Below are 10,483 nucleotides of genomic sequence, written 5' to 3'. Positions count from 1 at the left end.
GCTGTTTGGCCCCCGTGTACATAGTGCTCTTTCCAACCGTGACAGATGACCCTCTTTCCTGGACAGGTTCACGGAAACGCGTGTTTGTTGAATGCCGAGGAGCTGGCAAGATCTGGGAACGGAGTGAAAAAAGAAAGCGAGAAAAAAAGTGAGCAGGTGCCCTGGTTAAGTTAGGGATGCACCCCAACTGGAACCGAGAGGAAAAGGCAGAATAATTTTTTTCACTTCATGGAACCCTGGGGATGTCGGGGTTGGAACGGGTCTTAGAAGGCAACCGGGCAGTATGCAGCTCTCACTAAAAAACGGAGACGAGGCCCAGGCCGTCTAATTTACCTCCCTCTAGTCTGTCTATGAATTGCCTGTCAGGTGTGCACCCGCAAACAGTGTACCCTACTGGGTTCGGTATTCTTGAAAATTTATACAAATGGCTCTTTATTCAGCCCACATCCTGTTGCAGTTTTTTGTTTTCACGGCCAATTATTGTTATTTTGAGATACGGCGTGTGTAAACAAGTCTGTTTGGTCTATTCGTTTTAACCACTGTATAGTATTTCATTATCCTTTGGGGGGGGTGAAAGCAACCCAGCTGCCAAGAGGCCGCACACACGTGACAGGCATACGTGGCCCTTTGTGCTGTTCACCAGATAAGGACCAGTGGGTGGCAGGAGTCCCTTCAACTCTGCCAGGCTTCAAACTGCTCACCAGAGATGGTGCCACTTACCCTACCACCTAAAAGTGCATAGCTCCCCGTTTTCACGTGCTGGCCAACGGTCACTGATAAGTGATTTGGAAAATTTGTCAAAAAGTTGAATGAGAAATGCAACTTACTATTACGTGTCTATGATGCCCTCATTAAAGAAATTGTCTTTTTATATTTATGGCACTCAATAGTTTCCTCCCCTGTGAAGTTCTTTGTGTCCTTTGCCTGTTCTATTGGATGTTTTTTCTCCCATTGGTTTATAGTGTAACCAGTGCACTTATTTGTTTATTGAATGCAGTGCTGAGCCCCAGGCTTCGTGCATGCCAGAGTACTGCTCTACCACTGATTACATCCCAGCTCTTATTCTTTTTCTCATTTGTGTGTATGTGGGGTGGGTGTGGGCACACACATGCAGTGAGCTCCAGGAGGGATCACAACTTCTGGAGAGTCAGCTCTCTCCCCCCATGTGAGTTCCTAGGATTGAACTTAGGCCGTTAGGCCTGGTGAAGTACAGTACGGCGTTTCAACATTGCAGCTTGTCTATACAACGTAGGTCAGGACAGCTGGCTTATTCATGAGTTCACCTTTACCATTCTTAGGGTTGGGTCTACCCAGGATCCTCCTGCCTAAGGCCTCAGGCAAGCCCTCCACTACTGAGCATCCCCAGCGCTTGCTGGCTCTTCTGAAACATCCAATAAACTATAGCCACAGTTTACTCTCCTCCACTTTAGACTAAGATGATCCTGCTTAAATCTACCATCTTATGAGTTATTTTCTACCTCTTACAGATGTTCGGAGATTCCCCCCCCCCCCCCCCGCTTTTATAGGCTAAGTAAATTAGCATTTACATTTTTCTTCTCTTTTCTTTTTTTTTTCTCTTTCTTTCTTTCTTTCTTTCTTTCTTTCTTTCTTTCTTTCTTTCTTTTTCTTTCTTTCTTTTTTTTTTGAGACAAGAGTCTTACTCTGTAATTTAGGCTGGTCTGAATTCACAGTGCACCCCAGCTAGCATTCACCGGCAGCGTTGTTGCCCCGGCTTCCCAAGTGCTGGCTTACAGAAGTGAGCTAGCTCCCTGGCAACATTCTAATTCTAAAGTTACCTCTTGCTTTTCACCATTTACTTGTTAGTTACACTTCATTTTAAGTGGGTGCCTTAAGTTATAGACTGTGGGTCTTTGTGCTAGTTAGTTTTTTGTCAACCTTGACACAAGTTCCAGTCATTTAGGAAGAGGCGATCAGTTGAGAAAAAGCCTCCAGCACTGTGGTTCTCAGCCTTCCTAATGGCTGCAACCATTTAATGTAGTCTCTCATGTTGTGGTGACCCCACCCCTAAAATTCTTTTCCTTGCTACTTCATAACTGTATTTTTGCTGTTGTTATGAATTATAATGTGAATATCCGTGTTTTCTGATGGTCTTAGGCCACCTCTGTGAAAGTGTCATTTAATCCTCCCCAAAGGGGTTGCGACCCATAGGTTGAGAATTGTTGCTGGCAGATTGGCCTGTAGGCAAGACTGAGGGTCATTTTCTTGATTGATGATTGATAGTTATGGTTGATGCCAATTCTGGGCAGGTGGTCCTGGTTCGTATAAGAAGGCAGGCCGAGCAACCATGAGGGGCAAACCAGTAAGCAGCAATTCTCTCCAGATTCCTCCCTTGGATTCCTGCTCTTCCGCACTTCATGAGGTGCTCTTAGGTGGTGTAAGCCAAATAAATCATTTGTTCCAAAGTTGCTTCTGGTCATGGCTTTTATCGCTGGAGAGCTGGCTCAGCAGCTAAGAGCACTTGCAGAGGGTGAGCCATCTTTGGGCACATTGGCCCTCGAGCCTGGTGACTGTAATTTGGTCCTTGGGACCCGTATAGTGGAAGAAGAGAACCAATTCCTACAAGTTGCCCTCGGACCCTCCACACATGCCTCATGGCTCCTTCCACCACAAAATAAGTAAATGTGAAAAACATGTCTAGAAAGTTGTATCTCTACAGATCTTTTTCTTCACCATTATTCCCCAAACAACACTGTATAGCAAGTATTTGCAAATCATTTGCATGTATTAGATATAACTGATCTAGTGATGACATATAGTATATGAGAAGGCACATCTAAGTTCTGTATAAATATACTGTCACTTCAGATAAGAGCCTGAGCACCCATGGGTTTTGGTACATGCAGGGGTCCTAAAACCAATAATCCCACAGTTTAGGGTGCTGTGTTATCTGAGGCCTTGGATCCACCGGGGCTTTGGACTGTGTTCTCTTGCATGTCTTATAGGAATGTAGTTTTCTCTGTTTCTCAGTATTTTGTTTCCTACACTGGTGTGTTTGTTGCTGTAATTGTATGTATGTACTCTTTGTATTACTCCCCCTGGGGATTACCAACTGTATATGTAAACATCAATGTTATATGTTCTGTAACCAGATGAAATTTTGCTATGAACTTCCCGTAGAAAAGATTGATCTGTTTCCAAACTGCCCTGAACTGGTCTGATCTCAGAAACTAAACCAGGTCAGGCCTGGATAGTAGTTGGATGGGAGGGAGGATTGCTTCCCTAAAACACTATTAAATATTTTACATTTTCTTCAATAAATGACTATTCTCTTTACAATTTTTGTTTGATTTGATTTTTTTGTTTTTGAGACAGGTCCCATGATATCTTCCTGTCTGCCCTGGAACTAATGTGTAGACCACGCTGGCCTTGAACTCAGAGAGCTAGCTGCCTGCTTCTGTAGCGATTAAAGGAATTTGCCTACATGCCTGGTCACAAAGACATTTTATAGGGTCACGATTATAGCTGGGTGGTAAAAGATTTGCCTAGCGTATAAAAGGCTTTAGGTCAAATTCTCAGTACCGCCCTCCCCACTAATTACATATCATTTTATTATTTACTTTTTATTTTAGTGTATTGTGATTTTTAAGAGCAGTCTGAACAAAATAGGTTATTTGAAATGTGCTGTGTTTTGCTTTGCAGCAGTGCTGGTACTTTGTTTATTTTTGTTTTTGAGGCTGGATCTCAGGTAGGTTGGCCCTGGACTGGCTTTGTAGGTAAGACTGACTCTGAATTCCTGATCCTTCTGCTTCCACGTCCTGAGTGCTGGGATCACAGGTGTGCACCACCACACCCAGATCTTGACTTTTATAAATGACTGAAAAAGTCTCTGGAAATCCATGCCTTTCAGGTTTTTGTTTTGTTTTGTTTTCTATAGACTGGACTGTCCTTGAACTCACAGAGATCCACCTGCCTCTGCCTCAGTAAAGGTGTGTGCCACCACTGCCTTTCAGGTTTCTTATGGTCTTATTCATTTATCAATTACTGAGAAAAGTATGTGAAAATACCTCATTCCCAATTTGTCGTTATAGTTCTCTAGTTTATTTTTTTGCTTTTTGTAATTTTGAGGCCATGTTAGGTACATTAAACTTGTTTTCCCTTTGATATTGTGACTTTATATCCTAGTAAATAGTGCCACTGGCGTCAAAACCTGCTTGGTCTGATAGTGGTAGAGGTGTGCTGGCTTTTGTGGGCTCGTGTTTGCTGATGTCTTCCTCCCTTAATTCTGTGTGATCTCAAGAGACAGAGCTTCAGGAGCATGATCACTGTCCAGGATTGACCAATCACTGATCTGTCTGTTCCCATCACATACAGGTGTGCCACCACCTTTCCTGCAGAGATTTTAAAGGCAGGGTGGCTTTTAGGCCTTCCCAACACCTCTTGAGCCCTGCAAGTACACGAACTAGATAAGAGTTCAGTAGCTTCTTTACCTTCTTACAAAGCATGGATGAAGGGGCGGTCTCAGGCTGCCCACTGGGCTTCATGCCAAAGGGTGAGATGCCTGTACCACAAAAAGGCAGGGATTTCCATCTGCCTCTCTAGGACTGATTCTCAGCATCTAAGGGGGACTCACAGGCAAACATGGAGCCAAGCTGATGGCAGGTTATGTATCCTCTGCCCCTAATCTCTATCTATCTAATTCATCCTAACCTAATCTAATCTATCTTGAGATAGGGTCTCTCTCTAGCCCTGGCTGTCCAGGCTGTCCTGGAGCTCATAGAGATTCACCTGCCTCTGCCTCTCAGGTATGGGATTACCAGCTCCTATGTAAACTCCTAAAGCTGGAAGAACGCTCTGTGAGAGTCTAGGCCATTAGCTGGGTATGGTGGCGCACACCTTTAATCCATTGCTTAGGAGGCAGAGGCAGGTGGATCTCTGCGTTATAGGCTGGTCAGGGCTAAGGAGACCATATCTCAAAATTCAGTCTAGGCCAAAGTCTGAGCAAATGAAGTAAGGGGAGAGAAAGAAAGCTAGGAGGGGCAGTGGGAAGAGCATTCTGCTGGGTTCGCAGCTGCTGAGCCATCCAGTTCTTTGCTAAATGTTTCACACTGAACCCTAAATGCAGTCAGGACTCAGAGAAGCATGGTGCTTTTCTTGATGAGAGCAAGTGACAAAATCTTTTGACATCTTAGCAAGGTGTCATTATGGTACCGAATAGCCAGTGAGAAAGGAAGGCTTGACAGTGCGGGAACAGGACGGTCACTAGGAAAAGAAAGATGATTTTCTGCCCCAGTGGGTTCACGCTCTGAAACTTGAAAGCACAATTTGTTCTTCATCCAAAGAACTTTTCTACTTCATAGTGAAGGTTTGGATTTTCCCACCATTAAAAAACAAACGCTGGAAAGACAGCCCAGCGATGAAGAGCATCTGCAGCCTTTCCAGAGGACACAGTCCTGTTCCCAGCACCCACATCGGGAGGCTCACAACCACCTATGCCTCCAGCTCCAGAGACTCTGACACCTTCGTAATGCTTCTTTGGGCACCCGCAGATATGTGATACAAACACACACACACACACACAAATGAAAAGCATTTTTATTTATCTTTTTAATATTTACTTATTATGTATACAATATTCTGTCTGTGTATATGCCTGCAGGCCAGAAGAGGGCACCAGACCTCATTACAGATGGTTGTGAGCCACCATGTGGTTGCTGGGAATTGAACTCAGGACCTTTGGAAGAGCAGGCAATGCTCTTACCTCTGAACCATCTCTCCAGCCCTCCCCCCACCCCCACCCCAAAAAAAGCATTTTTAAATTAGACATGGTGACATACACCTTTAATCCCAGAACTTAAGAGGCTGAGGCGGGTGAATCTCTTGAGTTTCATGCCAGTCAGGTTTATATAGCTTGTTACAGGGATACACAGTGAAACCTTGTCTCAAAAAACCAAACAAAACAAAGCCCCACAAGGCTTTAATATTAGTGCTCTCTCTGTAGCAGTGGTAGCTCATGCGCTAAAATTGGAACGATGCAGAGATTAGCATGTCCCCTGGGCAAAAATGACACTAAAATTTGTCTTAAAATTTTAAATCTTAAAACTACATTCACCTATGTATTTTGTGTGTGAGGAGGCACGCATGAAGTGAGAGGTCAATGTCGTGAGCTGGTTTTCTCCTTTCACTGGGTGGGCCCCAGGGATCAGGCTCAGGGCATCAGACTTGAGGGCACGTGCCTTAACCTGCTGAGCCATCTTCCTCGCCCTTCCTATTAATTTTACTTTTTGGGTTACTTTCTCCTTTTTCTTAGATCAAGCAGATTTCCTTTTTTCTTTTATTTTGGAGTGGGGTGTATGGGTTCAGTGAGCTTTATTGATGGTATTCAGGAGAGTAGGATTCCCTAAGCCCTGCCCTTTCTCCTAGGTCTGGGATGGAAACTGAGGGGAGATGCTCAGCTGGGACAGGCACTCCTCAACAGCTGAGGGCCTCTCTCTTGCTTTCCGGTTCTTACTGGGGTAAGTGGTCAGGGCTGCTTACTCTTTGTGAGGCCATGAGGCCATGATAGCTACTACCCTGTTGCTGTAGCTCTATTCATTTTCATACCAGGAAATGAGCTTTGTGGAATTCTCACCGAGAACCATGTCAACCCCAGCATCAAAGGAGGAAGAGGGGGCATCCCTATTAAAGTCGCAGGAGACAACCTGGTCCTCAGTATAGCCCAGGATGCCTTTTAGTGGGCCCTACCATGCCTGCTTCAGCACCTTCTTGATGTCATTGTACTTGGCAGCTTTCTCTAGGTGGCATGTCAGATTCAAGAGAGACATGTCAGGGGCAGAGCACAGGAGGCCAACCCGGTGAGCTTCGCTCAGCTCTGGGATGACCTTGCCCACAGCTTTGGCAACAACAGTGGATGCAGAGGATAATGTTCTGGGTAGTCTCATGGCTATCACATCACAGCTTCCCAGAGGGTCCCCCACAGTCTTTTGGGTGGCAGTGATGGCACGGACTGTGGTCGTGAGTCCTACAATGTTGACGTTGTCATGGATGACCTTGATCGGGGGGTCTAAGCAGTTGGTGGTGCAGGAAGCATTGCTGACAATCTTGCGGGAGTTGTCATACTTCTCATGGTCCACACCCATTCCTTTTTTTATGATAGAGTTTCACTATATACCCCAGGCTGCCTGGAACTCAACAGCTTCTTCTGCCTCTGTCCCTGAGTGTTGGAATTAAATGCATACACAACTATGTTCAATGAAGCAGGTTTTCTTTGTATTTTTCCCTCTGCTAGGTGCCATTCTGCTATTCTTTTAGTGTTGTGAATGAACATTTTAAATTGTATGGTTGACTTAGAAAGTCTAAAACCTGGTTCACTGGGTTTGGTGGCACATGCCCAATAATCTCAGCACTCAGCAGAGACAGAGGCAGGTGGATCTTTGTGAGTTTGAGGTCAGCTTGGTCTATACAGTAAGTTCTAGGCTAGCCAGTATTAAAAAGTGAGACCCTGTCTCAAAAAAGCCTTAAATCAAATTGGTATCCATCTTTTTGTTTCTTTTTAAAAATTTAATTTTATTAAAAAACTTTTTTTTTTAAGATAGAAGCTCATGTAGCTCAGGCTATTTTAAATTCCTGATGTCTCTGCCTTCATGGTTCTGTGGTTACAGGGGTACACTACTTCTGTCATCTCTGACCTTTGAAATCCCAGGGCCTGCTGGGCAGTGGTGGCACATGCCTTTAATTCCAGCACTTGGAAGGCAGAGACAGGCAGATCTCTGTGAGTTCAAGGCCAGCCTGGCCTACAGGATAGGCTCCAAAGCTACAGTTTCCACTTGTCATTTCTCTACTCTTCATTCTAGGCTCTCTTTTTCTTTTTTCTTTTTCTTTTTTTTTTTTTTGGTTTTTTGAGACAGGGTTTCTCTGTGGTTTTGGAGCCTATCCTGAAACTAGCTCTGTAGACCAGGCTGGTCTCGAACTCACAGAGATCCACCTGCCTCTGCCTCCCGAGTGCTGGGATTAAAGGCATGCGCCACCATCGCCAGTCTAGGCTCTCTTTTCATCTTTGATGGAGCTACAGTTAGCTCTCAGTACTTGTGGGTTTAGACGTAAAATATTTTTATAAAAATAGTCACTAATCCCTAAATAATATAGTATACCAACTATTTGTATAGCATTTGTATTGTGTTCGATGGCACTAGTACTATTGATGTGATTTAAGCCATCTTGGAGGATGTGCATAGGTTATATACAAATACTATGGGGTAAGGGCTTTGGAATGAGTTCTCCCCAGTACTGATGAATGATGACCATGATTCTTTTCAACTATTGGCTATTCTGTTGTTTAATCAGTCCATTAAGTTTTTTTCCCCAATTTTTGTGATGATATGTCCTGGCTAGTTTTATGTCATACTGACACAAGCTTAAGTCATCTGAAAGGAGGGAACCTTATTTGAGACGCCTCCATAAGATCCAGCTGTAGGGCATTTTCTTAACTAATGATTGATGGGGGAGGGCCCAGCCCACATCCCTGGGCATGTGGTCCTAGGTTCTATAAGAAAGCAGACTGAGCAAGCCATAAGGGACAAGCCAGTAAGCAGCTCCCCTCCACGGACTCTGCGTCAGTTCCTGCCTCAAGGTTCCTTCCCTGTTGAGTTCCTATCCTGACTTCCTTCAGTGATGGACCATGATGTGGAAGTATAAGCCAAATGAACCTTTCCTCCCCAGCTTGCTCCTTGGTCCTGGCGTTTCATCCCAGCTACAGAAACAGAGACACCTTAACTAAGATGCCATTCTTTTACTTCTAGAAATACCCTATTTATTTGTTTTTGCAACAGGTTCTCACTATGTAGCCCTGACTGGCCTGGAACTCCATGTGTAGACAAGGCTGGCCTCAAATTCAGAACATCTATCTGTCACTGCCTCCTCATTGCTAGGTGTAGGCTAGGGGGCTGGAGAAATGGCTCAGCAGTTAAGAGCACTGGATGCTCTTCCAGAGGTCCCGAGTTCAATTCCTAGCATCCAAATGGTGGCTCACAACCATCTAGAGTGGGATCTGATGCCCCTGTCTGGCATAAATTCATACATGCAGATAGAGTGCTCATATATAAATCTTAAAAAAATGTGAGATATTATGGTTGTCTAGAAATACCTTCCTACCTGCCCTCTCCACAAGAAAAGGGTTTCTCTGTATAGCCCTCCTGATGCAAACTCTGTGGGTCACAGGGCTCCCCACATCAGGGATGTTGGGCTGGTGCATGCTTTTAATCCCAGCAGAGGCAGGCAGATCTCTGTGAATTGAATGCCAGCCTGGTCTACAAGAGCTCATTCCAGGACAGGCTCCAAAGCAACACAGAGAAACCCTGTCTCGAAAAAATAAAAAAGAAAAAAAAAAAAAGAAAGAAAAGAAAAAAAAATCCAATCCGATTAGCACGGTTTATACCATTTTGAGTGTGTGGTCATTCACTGTAGTATGTTTCACCTACCAGGGACCATATCCTTAAAGAAAACTAACTCTCCTTGTCCTGGCAACTGTCTATTTACCAATAGCAACTCAGTAAGGGTTGGCTTTGTGCCCACCCTCTCCTTCCGTGCTGGGATTTTGTTTGGCTTGAGCTGTCACAGGTATTGAGCTGCTCTCATAGCCGCTGTGAATTCACACTTGCGGCTGCCTTGCTGGGTTCTTTGTAGTCACATACCACCTTTGGCTCTCATAATCCTTCCACCCCTCACCCCTTTTCCCACCACGATCCCGGAACCTTGGTAGGAGAAGAGAGTGATAAAGATGCACCGTTTAGGGCCAAACACTTGGTAGTTCCTTATTCTTTGCACCTTGACCAAATGTGGACCTCTGTGTTAATTGCTGTGTACTAAACAGCTGATGAGGTTGGTGAGGTTTGAGAGAGGCACTAATCTCTAACAATAAGTCATTAGGAGTCAGTTTAATGCTGTGTCCCTTTAGCAGAGATAGTAATAGTACGTTCTCCCCTAGAGCCTATGGGCCTGTCTAGCCACAGGTTCTTGGCCCTGATAACGGTGCCGGGTACAGGTTCCGTCTGTGGAATGGGTCTTAAATCCAGTCAGAAGGGGTCAGCTACTCCCATGACATTCTTGCCACTATTGGACCAGTGGGCACAACTTATAAGGCTGGTTTTATTGTAGCTTGTAGGGTTCACAGTTGCATAGAAGATTGATGACTAAGGTTTAGTGGTTTCTATGGGCTGTGCCTTTTCTAATTTCCACCTTTGTGCTGTTAGTTTTATACATGCTTAACAAGTCATATTATCTTTAGAAATCGGTTTGTTTGTTTGTTTGAGACAGGGTCTTACAATGTAGCTCTGACTGACTGTCCTGGACTCACTATGTAGATCAGGCTGGCCTCGAATTCACAAAGATCTACTTGCCTTTGCCTCCCATGTGCTGGAATTAGAGGTGTGAGCCACAGCATCTGACTTTAGGAGTATCTTTATATGAATTTGAGTTCTTGAATACAATCATGATATTAGTGTTTCTTATTAATGGTAGATTGTTTTGT

The 10,483-nt window shown here is 44.4% G+C and overlaps 2 pseudogenes; one reads left to right on the top strand and one right to left on the bottom strand.

The window, feature by feature from the left end:
* Window positions 1-5,956: 5,956 nt before the first annotated feature.
* On the top strand, window positions 5,957-6,056 carry LOC130889622 (U6 spliceosomal RNA; annotated as a pseudogene).
* Window positions 6,057-6,491: 435 nt separating this feature from the next.
* LOC130887383 (glyceraldehyde-3-phosphate dehydrogenase-like) lies at window positions 6,492-7,097 on the bottom strand (annotated as a pseudogene).
* Window positions 7,098-10,483: the final 3,386 nt, after the last annotated feature.

Source organism: Chionomys nivalis, chromosome 1, assembly GCF_950005125.1.
Source record: "Chionomys nivalis chromosome 1, mChiNiv1.1, whole genome shotgun sequence".
Lineage (NCBI taxonomy): Eukaryota > Metazoa > Chordata > Mammalia > Rodentia > Cricetidae > Chionomys > Chionomys nivalis.
The sequence above is the reverse complement of the archived record's forward strand: the minus strand, read 5'-3'. Positions and strand labels throughout refer to the sequence as shown.